The 17,384-nt window shown below is 39.0% G+C and overlaps 1 pseudogene; it reads left to right on the plus strand.

Annotated features, from left to right (window-relative positions):
* The first annotated feature begins 5,441 nt into the window (after positions 1–5,441).
* Positions 5,442–17,384, plus strand: part of LOC149024175 (uncharacterized) — a 45,249-nt pseudogene continuing 33,306 nt past the window's right edge.

Genomic DNA, 17,384 nt, shown 5'->3' on the forward strand with positions numbered 1-17,384 from the left:
ACTTTTGGTAACCTACCTTGTGAAAGGAAAATCCTTTTTGGGTGACCTTGTGTTAACCTAAAACTTAATCATCTATATTTTCCTGTTTTGATTTGTCTTTGTTCATTCAGATCTCACAATTATTTGTTCAGGGAGCCAAAAGGGTGAAACCCTAATTTTTCTTGGATTAAACCCAGGAACCCCCTTGTTGATCATGTTAACCCAATTATTATGTTTTCTTTACTAGATCTGAATTCTTTCATATCCTAGTTCATTATCTTTAATTTTTCTATTTTTCCCTCCTAACCTATGTTCAACCTAATTAGGTTAACCTCATGATTTCTAGGTTGTAACTTGAGAACTTGTTTTGATTTATGATTTGATATCCTCTATACCCTAGAATACTACCATGATAATTCCCCTCTGATTGGTATCCTTTTGAACCATCGAATTCGGTTCTGGATTCTCAAAATTCGGATTCTTGCAGGCCACTGTCTGCATTGGTCGACTGGTCCAGCAGACCAATCAATCGACCAATGAGTACAACAACCTCAATCTTGGTCTGTTTCGATTGATTTATGATCTTTTCCTTTATGCATCTTTCCTAACATGTTGTGTGCACTTGTTTAGGACTGTCTTCTCAGGTTTAATCAAGATCATACTTGATTCTTTAAGATTCCATTTGAGTTAGAAGGTAAGGACAGTTAATTCCTTAACTGCATAGATTACTTGTTCTCTGGTTTCTACTTTATGAAACTATGAGATTACCTACTGTTATTGTATTTTAATTCTGATCTCCTACTGTGGGAACAGTAGCACTTGTTTATATCATCTTTTTCATTATTTATGTTATATGAATTACTTATTACTGCTTAATCTGATGTCGCTTTTACATTCTCTTTTATATGATGAACTACTGGTTGTGTATGTCATGACTGATCTGAGAATATGTTTGATTAAGTTTGGTTTGGGATTGGGAGGTGTCCTTTTGACACTTCTGTCCTTGGACATTATCGGAAATAGTATGGGATGTTTTCGGGGTTGCCCATCGACGCTTTCCCGAATCAATGGTTGTCATACCTAGGGATGTCTAGCAGTGTTTGGCTAGGATACACCCCTATTATATCAGACCCGATTCGGGAGGGTATTGAGACCGAACGACCCGTGGTAGCAATGGGGATTCACGGGCACTCAAGACCGGTGAGTTATATCCGTGAGAGGACGGGAATCACATTGTGGGGGCCGTTTATTGGAGGGTTGCATATGGCTAGACTTGGGCTCATGGGCGCTCGAGACCGGTGAGTTATATCCGTGAGGGGACATGAGAGCTTTCCGTTTACCATATGTGGATAACCAATAGGGTTGATGAGTCCGGTGAGTAATATCCATGACTCTAGTGTGAAGGATACCGGAAAGGATCCCGAGAGGGGAGGAATGGAAGTATCTGGAATTGACTTGATGTAACTAAGTAGATGACTTGCATTGGGCTAGGCTTTTCCTTGACATGCGCCAGTACTTATGCCAATTGGTTGTGAGATAGTGTGTTGACTTAACCCCATGCCATGGTTTGTCCGAGAGGGATGCCGGACCCACTACCAACAGGAGCCGTATGCGTGACCTACCCAAAGAAGTACGGTGCTATGACTTAAAGCATGTCTGCCATAGAGACCAGCATACATAGAGTTAGATGCATTCATACTTTATCTGTTTCATAATGCATTGCATCATGTTATGTTTTGCCACATGTTATCTATGATGTTATGGATTAACTACCTTACTGAGTTTCTTCGAAACTCATTCCTTTTGTATATTTCTTTTTGTTAGATTATCCTGCAGATATAGATTATCATGACGAGCAGTACAGCGAAGCACAAGTTGATGAAGCGTATTACACGCAAAGTGCTGGCAACGATCAAGATTACTTTGATGATTCCTCGGCGGATCAAGCTGCGCACTACTTTTGAGAACTGCATAGAGTTAGAACGGATTCATTGGATTGATGAAGTCCATACTTATGAAGACGTTATCTATAAACTTGAAGACGCTTGATCTTAGTTTATTTCTTAGTACATTTGTTTTAGTTGTAATTCCTTTTGATTTTCATACTACGTTCCGCTATTTTTGGTGAAGTGAGTTTCCGCCTCACTTTACTCCTTTTTGATATCATTGGATATTTGGTATCTTTCCGCAGTCTGATTATACTGATTGTTCATTATTTGTTTTGAACCTTGTTTATAATATTAAAACTTGATTTATTTCCTGTTTATGATTATGTTATTGTATATGTGGGAGGATGATTTCCTCGATACTTGATCTTCGGGGCTGTGGATCACACTCTCGGGTATGCCAGTTAGGGTACTGGCTGGGAGGATGTGACAAGAGATGAGAGTGATCATGGAAAGAATAAATCATTAACATAAAAGATAGATTACTAACCTTTAATTGAAGAACAAGAGAGAGAGTTTGCAAGATTGCAAGATTAGGTCTTCTTCTTCACTCTTGGAGGCTTGGAGATGGTTTCCCTTCGTTCTCTAAGTGTTATGAAGGCTAGGGATACTAAAATCACGAAGTCATGGGGTATATATAGCAAGATACTCAAAACAGAAGATTCTGTTCGAGTTCAGCAACTCTGGGTCGATTGGCTGGGTAGCATGGCCCAGTCGACCCAAGCACTCGACCCAGGCTGACAGCAAAGCCAAAGATAGGGATTTGAGGGTCTTCCACTACTCGGAATCAAACGATACTTTAAACACATATTCTATAACATACCTTGCATGGAGAAATGGCTTTAAATCATATCCCACCAAGCTCTAAGGTCATCAACTAATCTTCTCTTCATCAAGGTGCAGTCTCTTCTCTATATCCAACACTATCTTCAAGTATGGGGCATCATCTTCAATCTCCATAGGTTCGAAGTCGAAAACTATATCTTCTACCAATATGGCCCATAGTTGACTTTCACTTCTACTTCGGGTCTTCGGACGTACAATCAAAGCGTATCCGGGTTAAGGTTAGGGCCGGGTTTCACATCTCCTATATTCTCATAAGTATCCTCTAACCTCACCTCAAAGTGCCTAAAAACGAGTGTCAAAAGACGTCCAAAGCAAAGGTTCTGCTTACTTGGATGCTCTACTATATTTATCATGGTGTTCTAAATGATATAAGATAAGTCGATCTCAAACCCCATTAGATGCGGTATATCACTAAAGCCTCCATCACTGTAATCCGATGGTGATGACCAGCTTTAGGCAAGATGTTCTGGCCCACGATGCGACCAATAACCCTAGTAGATGGTGTCATCCTAGCACTAGTCCATGGACTGTGACACCTCGTATCATCCCAAAGAGTAGCACAAATCTCATGAACCTCGTAAGGAAGAAGAAATGAGTCTACCTCCACACCCGTGGGTATCCATCTACACTCATGTGGATAGTACGGTACCTGAAGAATGTGAGCCAGTGTCCTCATAGAGAATCTGATGTGTCTCTCGGACCTGACTCCCAATGATAAGCTAGAAGGAACCTTGACCTCTAGCCTCCCTGAATGATGATAGGTTGATGAAGAACAACCTCACTAACTCAAGGTATACTGGAAGATCCATAGTGAAAAGATTTGTCCACCGCATGACATCAAACCTCTGCCGGCTCCGAAAAGTCCTAAGCTGTCTTAGATGAAGTAGCCGGCCATACTCTATATGATAGTACTCAAATAGGCCTCGTATAGAAACTCCGCCTTAGGAGTGACGAATCGATCTCCTCGAAGGACCACAGCCCATGGTTGGAGTAGTACCTTGCCCCTACCTCTCCTACCACCTATCAGATGTCCCCGTGGTGGCATGATGAGAATGTTTGTTAAGAAGACAAAAGAAAAGATTGATGTTAGTATACTTGCAAAAAATTCAGCAAGAAAGGCATTTTCGTAATTTAAAAAAAAAATTATTTTGGCGAAATTCCAATTTGAACATACTAGCATTTGCATAATACTTGGATTAACATTTTAAGAAAGTTTGTTTGAGAAAAATCCATCAAATTCATGGTCTAAAAGCCAAAATTCAGAAAGTAGAAAAGAGGATTTTGCATTTTAGGTCAAAAGTGGATTTTTGAAAATTTTGGAATTTGCTCAATCAAAGTACATGCACACAACCACCATATCATACCAAGCATGAAGGAATTGATATGGTGTCAAAATTCTTAACGGTTTGAAAATAATTGAAGTTTTTCAAATTAGGGATTTTCGGTTGTGGGAATAGTGAAAGTGAGCAAGATTAATTCAATAGAATTCGTTGTTAAGGCATGGAATTGAATGGAAAGTTGTTGGGGGCATGTTTCTAAACATCCCTAGGCATGATTCTAACCAAGAACAGCAAGCATTGCTTGGTTTTGAAAGAAATCTAAGTGAAAATCATGATATGAGAAAGTTGAATAGTATTTACCTTGTGTATGATGATCAAAGTTGATGTAGAGTAGTTGTTGAAGCCTCTTGGAAGCTTTGAAACACTTAGAAACCCTAGAAAACCTTTTCCCCAGAGCTCTCTCTCAAGTCTTGAATGTTTAGAATGAGTTTGGAATGAGGAATCTTGGCTTAAAACCCTGAAATTTGCGTGTTGTAACCATTGGTCGACTGAGCAGTCGACCAACCAATCGACCAACCATGGTAAAAAGCCCAATTGCTGTTGGATTTTGGAAATTTTGATTTTTGGACCTATGAATGATTGTTTGAAGTCTATATTGATGATTTTAAGCCTAATTTGAGTTTTCCAATCATTGGATTCAATTGGATGTTGACAAATCCTCGATTTTCAGTGTTTTTGATTTCTTTCAGTTTTTACAGAATGGTTAATTTGAGGGATTGCTGTGTTGGTAGTGGCAATATTGAGAATGAAGACATACCTCACGGAACCATACCTGAAGGTGGCCCTGACCAGCAGACTTCATTGACTGGTCAAAGCGCTCTTTGAACCACCGGTGCTCCACCGGTAGGAAGTTTCCCAGATATTGCCAACATTATGGGCAATATCATGCAGCAGCAAGCTACACAGTTTAATTAGATGATGACGAGTTTTATGACTCTACATAATAAGACCAATACTAGTGCTAATGGAGACCCTCATGTTGCTGTCTCAAATGCGAAAAGGTTAGCAGGAACTCCCCAATACCCGACTGATGGAGAGTTTTTTGAAATTGCAAGTGCCTACTTTTACTGGCGTCACTAAAGACACCCTGTTTCTGAACAAGTGGTTGCGGGAACTAGAGAAGGCTTTTCGCCACCTGCAGTGTTCTAAAGCTCAAAAGATTATGTTTGCTGAACAGAAGCTCCAGCATGAAGCCGATGCTTGGTGGACCTCCACCCATCCGATTCTTGAAGATTTACATGCTGGTGTGGTTACTTGGGAACTTTTTAAGGATTCATTTTGTAAGAACTATTTCCCTAAAGTAGTAAAGGATGCTAAGGAAGCCGAGTTCATGGCTCTAGCTCAAGGACCTCTATCTGTACTTGACTACCAACAGAAGTTTGAGGAACTCTTTTTCTTTGCCCCAGAATCTATGAGATCTAATTGTGCAAAAGAAAAGAAGTTTTTCAAGGGATTGCGACCTACAATTAGGTTTATCTAATTGTTCACCCTATTGAAAGCTATGCCCAGATTGTTCAAAATGCAAAGAAACTAGAAGAGACAGAAAAGGATAGTGCTCGTGTATAGAGGCCATGGCAACAAAGGAATCCTGGATTGGTTAATCGCCTGGAAAGGAGATTCATTAGACCTACACCTTATCCTACTCCTGCTTTTCAGCCTAGGAGTGTAGGCCAGAATTCAAGTATGCACAGATTGGCCAGCAAAATCAGTTCAGTGGGAACAGACAAGCAGTAAGTGTTCCAGTTAACAGGCCAGTGAATGTGAATCCTAGACCGGTGATTCAAAAGCCTCCAGTGGCAGTACCTCCAGTTGTGCCAAGACAACTGATCGTATCGCTAACCAATCAAAAATAAAATCCTATACTAATCTAGCAAGCAGAAAGTACGGGGTCGAACTATGGGGAACTAAAAGGCTAAGTCACTAAGATTGAATTCAAAAAAACTAAATTTAAACTAAATCTACTAATTAATGCAAAAACTTTAATTATGAATATGTGAAGATCTTTGGGATTTCGAATCCCCAATGCTTTTCCCTAACCGATATAACTCTACACTTCAAAGCAAATTAGGGATGGTCTTCCTAGGTATGCCCTATCTTTGCAAGACTATTGTCCTTCGCCGAAACTTGGCACGCTTAGTTTGCTGAACTATAAAACATCTTTGGACAGTCTCAAACACAATCAACTAGAAGAGATAGAATAATCAAATTAATGAAATAAGCATTGTTCATCTACATCCCAAAGAAAAGGAACTAGCTACTCATTATCACAAAGTTTAGAAGAAAAATAAAGATGAAACATAGGGAGAGAGCAAGAGAGAGAGAGAGAGAGAGAGAGAGAGAGAGAGAGAGAGAGAGAGAGAGAGAGAGAGAGAGAGAGAGAGAGAGAGATTTGGTTTTCTTCTTCAGCAATGAGAGAGATGAGAGCCGCGTTCGCCGTCTTCCCCCTCTATGTGGTTGGCTTCTCTTTTATGTATCTCGTACACAATGAATCCCCTCTCTTTACCCGTCGATTTTACTTTTATTTTTCAGATTTTGGAAAAACTTAAAACTATAAAGTTGTAGATATTTTCAATACTGTTCCATAGCATCTTGAATCACTGCAATCCAAGCTCATACGAGAGAGATATATCCAAAATACTGAAAGTAGGTCTGTTTACCCGATTTTCATATTTATTACCAATTTTGTTCCTTAGACCTCCACCTGTTTCCAATTTGGCTAAGATCTCACTTTTCATGATTTCTTGGGCAGCAAGATTGAATGCCATGATTTAAAATCCACCAATATCTAAATTATTTGCCAACTATACTCCATATTATCTCTAATAACCAAAATCACCTTATTCCTGAAAAATATACAAAAATACTCAATTAGCTCTTTTTAATTAAATAAGTATGGGGAATTAAATCAAATAAATAATGGTAAATGCATGCTTATCAACAACCCGTTTGCTTTTTTTGTAAGCAGACTGGACATTTTGCTCATGATTGCCCTAAGAAGACGAATCATTCGTTTGCACCAATAGCGAAGAGTGCTCCTGCTCCTCCATCTGGAAGAGTGTTCAGTATAACTGTTACTAAACTGGATGCAAACCATGAAGTTGTGACAGGTACATTGCTAGTCACTTCTATACCTGCTTTTGTATTATTTGATACGGGTGCATCTCATTCATTCATCTCATCTACATTTGTTGGAAAGACTGACTTGACACCCAAAAACCTATCTAGTTGTTTAATGATTAGCACACCTACAAAATTTGTCGTGAAACTAGATAAAGTATTAGAAGAATGTCTTGTCTTGGTTTGTGAGAAGGATTTGAAAGCCAACTTAGTTCTCCTTGATATGAAGGACTTTGATGTTATTTTGGAAATAGATTGGCTGACAGCACATAAAGTTGTGATTCTTTGTTCTTCAAAGAAGATTCAATTTTAGATTGGTGGAAAATCTATATTTGAATTTCAAGGTGAGAAAGGAAGTGTTAGCGAGAAAACTTTGACTGCATTGATGCAAGTCTATGCATTAGTGGAAAGTGCTTCACTTGGAAGCAAGGTCGAAGAAGAAAAGAAGCTCAAGGAAGTCAAGGTAGTTTGTGATTTTGTGGATGTCTTTCCCGATGATTTGTCAGGATTGCCTCCTGATAGAGAAGTGGAGTTTTGATTGATTTAATCACAGGAGCTGCTCCGGTATCTAAAGCCCCGTATAGAATGGCACCTACCGAATTAAAAGAACTACAGAACCAACTGAAAGAGCTCTTAGGAAGAGGTTTTATACAACCAAGTGTATCACCTTGGAGAGCTTCGGTTCTATTTGTGAAGAAGAAGGACGGTAGCATGGGTCTATGCATTGATTACCGGGAGTTGAACAAGCTGACCATAAAGAATAGATATCCGTTGCCCAGGATTGATGACCTCTTTGATCAGTTGAAAGGTGCAGTCGTGTTCTCGAAGATTGACTTGAGATCTAGCTATCACCAACTTAAGGTGAAGTCTAGTGACATTTTCAAGACAGCCTTCAGAACGAGATATGGTGTCACATCCACCCACTGGTACCCTATCCTGGAATACCCGGGTGTGTGATCCACAGTCTCGAAGATCCAGTATTTAAGGAAATCATCCTCCCACATTCACAATCATATAATCAGAACAAGATTAAATCAAAATGTTAACTTTATTAATCAAAAGATCAAAAATAAGGTTCAAGAATACAATCAGAGTGCGAAAAATGATACCAATAGAATAAATCAAAAAGTAGAATGAGGCAGAAACTCACTCCACAGATGCAACGGAAAGTAGATCAAAAAGGAAGATTACAACCGGTTCCCAAAATAAAAAGGGGAACAAACAACTAAGGTCTCAACTAATCTAATAAAAGTCAAAAAGAGGATGGGATGATATTCCATCGCTGGCACACAAGTGCTAAAGCTGAACTACTCCTAATAAGCATCAGTCTCATACTGATAGTCTTCACCAACGTAGTCACCATAGTCAGTACTGTATGGGTCATCAACCTGGCTTTCATAGTACTAACCATCATAGTCAACAGTAGTAGTATTACCTGCAGAGAAGTCTAACAGAAGATATTGCAAAAAGGACTGAGTTCAAAAGAACTCAGCAAGGTAGTTCCATAATAACATAATAACACATGATAGCAAGTCATAAAGAATGCAATATGATATGAAACAGACAATGCAAATATGCTTCAAACTCTATGTATGCTGGTCTCTATTGGTAGACATGCTTTGAGTCATAGCACCACACTTCTTTGGGTAAGTCTCAATCACTCCCCCTCAAGCATCTTGGTATCTTGGGTCTGCTGGTGGTAGTTGGGTCAAGGCATCCCTTTTGGACATTCCATGGCTTGGGTTTAGGTCACCGCTCTCTCACATCACCATTGGTCTAAGTACTGGAGCATGTCAAGGTTAAGCCTAGCCAACTGCAAGTCTTCTACTTAGTTACATCAACTTAGATCCAGATACTTCCATTCTTCGCCCCGGGTGATCCTTTCCGGTATCCTTTACCCTAGAGTCAGCGTATCCTATGGCTACAACCAACTCGGACTACGGACTCATCAACCCTATTGGTCAACTACATCAAGTTAACAGGAAGTTCCCATTTCCTCTCATGGGTTGTTACCGGTCTTGATTCAAGGGCCCTTGTTCCACTTCTGCAACTGTACCAACGAATGGCCTCTCACAAGTATCCACAATGTGATTCATGTCCTTTACGTATGTAACTTTCTGGTATCCTAAGCGCCCACAAATCCCCATTGCTACCATGGGTTGCTCGGTCTCAATTCCCTTTCGATGAGGTCTGATATAATAGGGACATCCTAGCCTAACACTTCTAGACATGCCCTAGGTATGTCAACCAGTAATTAGGGAAAACACCAAGGGGCACCATAGGAAAATATCCCATACCACCTCCACTGGTGTCCAAAGGCAGGAACGCCAAAAGGGCATTCCCCAATCCCCAATCACAACCTAGGCAATCACATTCCCAATCAGTCATTCACAAGCACAACTGAAAATATAAAACATAAGTAAGTGATCAATCATAATTGAAATAACAATTGAATTATAAGAACAAGTACTACTGTAGTTGAAGAACTACAGCAGCAGTATAATTATAAGAAACTAATTACAGCATTAGTAATGATCATGTAATCAAATCTAAAGACATCCATATTAGGTTATTAGGGATCAACCATCCTTACCTTAAGTAATCTTTAAGGGATTTTGTAGAATAATGAGGAAGAGGTCCAAGACTAGCAATTAAAACCTACACAAGCATATAATAATGAATAAGACCTAGAAGATTAGAAGTCAAACGGAAGTAAATAGAGCAGATTTGAGGCTACTCTCTGTGTTGGTCAATTGGTTGGTCTACTGGCCCAGTCGACCAATGGAATAGCACGGGGCTATAAACCCTAATTTGATCATAACTTCTTCATTTGAAGTTGGATTGGTTTGAAATTCGAAGGGGAGCTTCCTAGAACATATTAAGACTATCTAAGAAGGTCAAAGCATCAAGTTATGGTCAAAAGATAGGTTCTTGATTGAGCCATAAAGATTTAGGGTCTTAACATACACTAACCATGGCTCTCATGGAAAGGCCGGGGAGAATAAAGATTCACCTTAGGGAAAATAAAGAATACGAAAACCACATCAAGGAAAGCTTTGGGGATGATCCAATAATTAATAAAGGATTAGGGTTCTCAATTGAATATCATCTCGTGAAGGTTCCCCTAGATTGGTTCTCAAAATAACCCAAGGTAGGTTCACAGAGGGTAAGGGAAACATATGCTTAGTAATTCAAAATTGAGAATGGCATTGGGGAGGATCAGAAATAATAGGGTTCCCAATTGGATATTCTCTCATGAGGGTTACCCAATTTGGATATTCTCTCATGAGGGTTACCCAACAGTTTCCTCCCAAATTCAACTATTATGGTTTCTCATTTAGGAAAGAAAAGGGATTCACCCAATAATCATGGGGACACAAGGGAAGGTCATGGTAATGGTATGAGACCTTCCCCACAATCATAAACTTTGAAAGAAAAACAATACAAGAGATTAATCAAGAATTCAGGTAAAATCAAGAAACAAAAACATCACCATATGGTTCAAGAAGATAGACTGAATGGTCCCATTCACTCTATGGCTAGGAGAAACAAAGAAGAGGCCATTACAGCAGTATAATACCCTTCTCATAATCAGAAGATCAGAAGATCAGAAGTATAGAAGAAAGAATGAATCAAAGAAGAAACAAATTGATTACTAACCTTTTAGAAGAAGAACCGATGAAGAAACTCGAACGGATGCTTGAGGATCTTCCTTGGCTTTGGAGGAGAGGTTCTAGGGTTCTTTCCACATTCTCTAGAGGCTTGGAACTGATTGTGAGTGAAAAAAATGGAGTCCCCCCCCCCTTTAAATAGCATAAAAGTCCCAAAATTGCAAGGATTTCCAAAATTTACCATTATAACCCTGTTGGTCGATTGGCGAATCGACCAACCAAGACAGCAACTCAATTTTGGGAATTGATGGCCCAGATTTCATTATTTTTGCATGTGCTTCATACAACACCTCAAACAGCATACCTAGCATTGAGGGATGTCTTCAAACCATGTCCAGATAAGCTTTAGGTCCAACAACCAAGCTCTCCTTCATCAATGTGCAGCTTCTTCTCTAACTCAGACATGGTTTCTAAGTATAGAACACCATCAATATCCATGGGTTCTGGATCAAACACTAGGTCTTCTACTAAGATGGCCCATAGCTGCCTTCTACTTTCACTTTTGGTTTTAGATCCTACAAACAACAGGGTTTTCGAGTTAGGGTTAGGGCTGGTTTCTCATATGATCACTATGAATTTAGAGTTATGCCCTTTGGTTTGACTAATGCTCCGGCTGTGTTCATGGATCTTATGAACCGAGTTTTTCATGATGTACTGAATAAGTTTGTGATCGTCTTCATTGATGACATCTTGATTTACTCAAAAAATGAAGATGAGCATGCAAAACACCTTGGTTTCACATTGTAAAGAATAAGAGAAAAGAAACTTTATGCCAAGTTTAGCAAGTGTGACTTTTGGCTCTCAAAGGTAGTATTTCTCGGCCATGTGGTTTCAGCTAAAGCTATTCATGTTGATCCTGAGAAGGTGAAAGCAGTTGCCGACTAGGCTAGACTGAAGACCATGACAGAAATAAGAAGTTTTTTGGGATTGGCGGGATACTACAAGAGATTTATTGAGAACTTTTCTAGGTTGGCTGCTCTTATGACTAAGCTAACTAGGAAAGATGAGAAGTTTTTCTGGACCGACGCTTGTGAAAAGAACTTTCAAGAGCTAAGGGATAGATTGACAAGTGCCCTAGTTTTGACTATACCTAATGACTCCAGTGGTTTGACAATCTATACCGATGCATCGAAGATTGGTTTGGGTTGCGTCCTGATGCAACATGGTAAAGTGGTAAGTTTGAAGTACTTCTTTACCCAAAAGGAGTTGAACATGAGACAAAGAAGATGGTTGGAATTGATCTCTGACTATGATGTGACATTCAAGTATCACTCTGGTAAAGTGAATGTGGTTGCTAATGCTCTTAGTAGGAAAAGTAAAAGAATAGAATTGGATTTGAATGCTTTGAGTCAACCGTTGCTGTTATCGATTTTGAAACTTGGATTAGAAATCATTCCATAAGGGTCTAATTTTGTTCTCTCGACCATGATAGCAAGATCCACCCTTAGAGATAGAATTGTTGCTCTGCAAGCTTCTTATCAGGAATTGAAGGAGAAGATTGAGAAGATTTCTTCGAATCCTGAGTTGGACCCTGATTTTGGTATATCTATGGATGGTGCCTTGTTATTTAAAGGAAGACTTTGTGTGCCTACTATTGAGGAAATTAAGAATGAGATTTTGAAAGAAGCACACCAGTCAATTTATACAGTGCACCCAGGAAGTACTAAGATGTACAGGGATCTAAGAGAACATTTTTGGTGGAATGGTTTGAAGGCCGATGTGGAAGATTTTGTGACCAAGTGTCACTTCCACCTAGCCGGTACCCTATCTAGTATACCCGAGTGTGTGATCCACAGCCTCGAAGATCAATATCGAGGAAATCAACCTCCCACATTCACAATAATATAATCAAGAACAAGATTAAATCAAGGTTATCAATATTATTTAGAAAATCAAGCAATATAACGAAATAACATCAGAGTGCGGAAAATGATACCAATATATATATAATCAAAAGGTAGAGTGAGGTGGAATATAACTCCATAGTTACAGCAGAAATGTAGCTCGAAAGTCAAAAAGAAGATTACAACTGATTCCAAAAGAAAGGAAAGAAAGAAGTAATCAAACTAAACTAAAGTTTCTTCTACTTTATAAAGAACGTCTTCATAAACATAAACTTCAGAGATTAAGCACGGCCGCTTCCACTCCAAGGTAGGGCTAATCCTCATACGTAGCATGATCACACGAGGGATCATCACTGAAATCTTCGTAACTGCCAACACCTTGAGTGAAGTATGCTTCATCAGCTTGCGCTTCCTCGTACTGGCCGTCATGGTCATCAACACTTGTAGAATAATCTAACAAGAAATATTTGCATGAAAGGAGTGAGTTCAAGAGAACTCAGCAAGGAAAGTTATTCCATAACAACATAAATAACATGATAGCAGAAACATAGCATGATGCAAAATGATATGAGACAATCAATGCATGTATAAGTCTAACTCTATGTATGTTGGTCTCTATAGGTAGACATGCTTTAAGTCATAGCACCATACTTCTTTGGGTAGGACTCAAATCACTCTCCTTCAACCATCTCAGTATCTTGGGTTCTCTTGTGGTAATTGGGTCTTGCATCCCTCTCGGATGTTCCTTGGCTGGGGTTTAGGTCACCGCTCTCTCACATTACCATTGGTCTAAGTATTGGTGCATGTCAAGGTAAAGCCTAGCCAAATGCAACTCATCTACTTGGTTATATCAACTTAGATCCAGATACGTCCATTCCTCGCCTCGAGCAATCCTTTTAGGTATCCTTCACACTAGAGTCAGCGTGTCCTATGGCTACAACCAACTCGGACTACAAACTCATTAACCCTATTGGTCATCCACAAATAATAGACGGGAAGCTCTCATGTCCTCTCACGGGTTGGCTATCGGTCTTGAGCGCCCATGAGCCCAAGTCTACTAGATGTGACCCTACCAATGAATGTCCTCTCACGAGTATCCACAATGTGATTCATGTCCTCTCACGGATATAACTCACTGGTCTTGAGCACCCATAAATCCCCATTGCTACCACGGGTTACTCGGTCTCAATACCCTTCCGAATCAGGTCTGATATAATAGGGAATTCTAGCCAAACATTGCTAGACAAGTCCTAGGTATGACAACCAATAATTCGGGAAAGCGTCAAAGGGCACCATCGGAAATATCTCATATTATTCCCACTGATGTCCAAGGACAGAAATGTCAAAAGGATATTCCCCTATCCCAAATCATACCTAATCAATCACATTCCCAATTCAATCATAACATACACAACTGTTATCTCATCATACATAAAGACAAGATCAATTGAATATGCTACATATATGAGTAGCAGTCCATACATGATCAAGTACATAAAGGAAATGTAAAATTAAGATCCTACTGTACTTACAACAATCATATCATAATTAGAAACTACAATATCAATAGAAAATCTAGGTGTTTCCCAATTTAGAAACTAGGATTCACACAATCTATGTTAATATGGAAACAACTGTCCTTACCTTAAATAGATTCGAAGATATTACGGACGAACAAGAGAATGAATCAAAAGTTAGCAAACAAACCCTAAACAAGCATTAAAGAATCATTAGGAAGAAATCCTAAAAGAATAGACATCAAACGGATCAAGACGGATGAAGAAATCCCTTGCTGTCATGCTGGGAAGGCTGGCTGGGTCGATTGGTCCAGTCAACCTAGGCAGTCGACCCAATGAACAGTACGCATCCAAAAACTGATATTTTATCCAAAACCTATTCTACAAGATTCGAAATGCTACAAAACTTGGACAAAATCTCTAAAACAGTAATCTAGGACTAACTAGCATAGATTAGACATCGAACAACGATCAAAACCAATACCTACTAATTTAGAAGCATACTTTCTAATTTGATAAAATCATAATTTTCAATGAAAACATGCTATGAACTCAAGAGAAGAACTAGAGATGATGAGTTCTCATTCTAGTAGATTAACTCAGTAAATCAAGGATATGAATAACCATGAAGATGCATCTATAATGCTAGAGGAATCAAATCAAGAGTATGATCATAGTTTCATGATGAAATCATAAGAATCATGGTTAAGATTAAGTATGAAGATCATAGCATATAAGAATAAATGGAGATTGTAGAAGAGATGATTGCAAGGATGCAGCATCTTCTTCATAATCTCAGTACAGAGAATAGATCATAGTAAGAGTAGATCAATACCATACAAGAGAGATTACTAACCTTTGATTGAAGGAACAAGAGAGGAAACTTGAGAGTTTGCAAGAGTTCTTCACCAACACCAAGGAGACGCTTTGAGAGGAGTTCTCCACGTTCTCTAGGGGTTTTAGAACCAAAGGAGGCTAAGAAACACGAAGTTCTCTTATATAGAGCATCATAAACCTAAATAGAGGATCTTGCACAGATTTTGTCTTTGTGGGTCGATTGGCTAGGTCGATTGGCCCAGTCGACTCAGGTTGTCAACAAAGCCTGAAACAGGGAATTGAGGGTCTAACTGTGAAACCCGGCCCTAACCTTAACCCGGATACTCTTTGATTGTAGGTCCGAAGACCCGAAGTAGAAGTGGAAGTCAACTATGGGCCATATTGGTAGAAGATATAGTGTTCGACTCCGAACCTATGGAGATTGAAGATGATGCCCCATACTTGAAGACAGTGTTGGATATAGAGAAGAGACTGCACCTTGATGAAGAGAAGATTAGTTGATGACCTTAGAGCTTGGTGGGATATGATTTAAAGCCATTTTTCCATGCTAGGTATGTTATAGAATATGTGTTTACAGTTTCGTTTGATTCCGAGTAGTGGAAGACCCTCAAATCCCTATCTTTGGCTTTCCTGTCAGCCTAGGTCGAGTGCTTGGGTCGACTGGGCCATGCTACCCTGCCAATCGACCCAGAGTTTCTTAACTCGAACAAAATCTTCTGTTTTGAGTATCTTGCTATATATACCCCATGACTTCGTGATTTTAGTATCCCTAGCCTCCATAACACTTAGAGAATGAAGGGAAACCATCTCCAAGCCTCCAAGAGTGAAGAAGAAGACCTAATCTTGCAATCTTGCAAACAATCGACCCAGAGTTTCTAAACTCGAACAAAATCTTCTGTTTTGAGTATCTTGCTATATATACCCCATGACTTCGTGATTTTAGTATCCCTAGCCTCCATAACACTTAGAGAACAAAGGGAAACCATCTCCAAGCCTCCAAGAGTGAAGAAGAAGACCTAATCTTGCAATCTTGCAAACTCTCTCTCTTGTTCTTCAATTAAAGGTTAGTAATCTATCTTTTATGTTAATGATTTATTCTTTCTATGATCACTCTCATCTCTGAACTGAGATTATGATGAAGATGCTGCAACCTTGTAGTCATATCTTTACAATCTCTTTTCATTCTCTTGTATTATGATCATCTCATTCATTCTTGACATGATTCTTATGATTTCTTCTTAAACTATGATAATATTCCTATTTTGATTCATTCTAGCATTATAGATGCTTCTCTATGATTATTCATACCTTTGATCTACTGTGTTCTTGTACTAGAATGAGATCTAATCATCTCTAGTTCATCTCTTTCATTCATAGCATGTTTCCAATGAAAACTATGATTTGTACCAAAATAGAAACTATGGTTCTAAATTAGTAAGTAATGTTTTAATGGTGGTTTGATGTCTAAATTATGCTTCTTAGTCTTAGACTACTGTGTTAGACAATCCCTCCAAGTTTCGTCGCATTCCGGTTTGTGTAGCATAGGTTTCGGATCAAGATTCTCTTTTTATTTTCGGATTTTCTCTTGGGCAGATTGCTTGGGTCGACTGGAGCACTCAACCCAGCCAATCAACCCGCAAGAACAAAATCTGTTTTCTTTGTCCGATTCGATTCGATTCATGCTTATTCTTTTAGGACTACTTCCTAATGATTGTGTGATGCTATTCTAGGGTTTATTTGCTAACTTTGGATTCATCCTCTTGTCCATCCGGAATATTCTCGAATCTATTTAAGGTAAGGAAGTTGTTACCATATTAACATAGATTTGCATAGATTTAGTTTCTAATTTGGGAACTACTTAGATTTGCTACTGTTATGTTAGTTTCTATTATGATACGAATGCTGCAAGTACGTTAGGACCTTATTTCCTTATTTACTTTATGTACTTGATTATGTATGAATACTTACTCATGTATGTTTTCTTATTTATTTAATCTTGTCTTATTATACTCTTTCATATGATGAGATATCTGTCGTGGATGATATGACTGAATTATGATTGTGATTGCTTAGGTATGATTTGGGATTGGGGAATGTCCTTTTGACATTTCTATCCTTGAACCTCATTGGGAGTAGTATGGGAAATTTCCAATGTTGCCCTTTGACACTTTCCCGGATTATTGGCTTTCATACCTAGGACTTGTCTAGCAGTGTTTGGCTAGGTTACACCCTTGTTATATCAGACCCGATTCAGAAGGGTATTGAGACCGAGCGACCCGTGGTAGCA

Source organism: Hakea prostrata, chromosome 2, assembly GCF_041222555.1.
Source record: "Hakea prostrata isolate BN-2017 chromosome 2, UWA_Hpros_2, whole genome shotgun sequence".
Classification (NCBI taxonomy): domain Eukaryota; kingdom Viridiplantae; phylum Streptophyta; class Magnoliopsida; order Proteales; family Proteaceae; genus Hakea; species Hakea prostrata.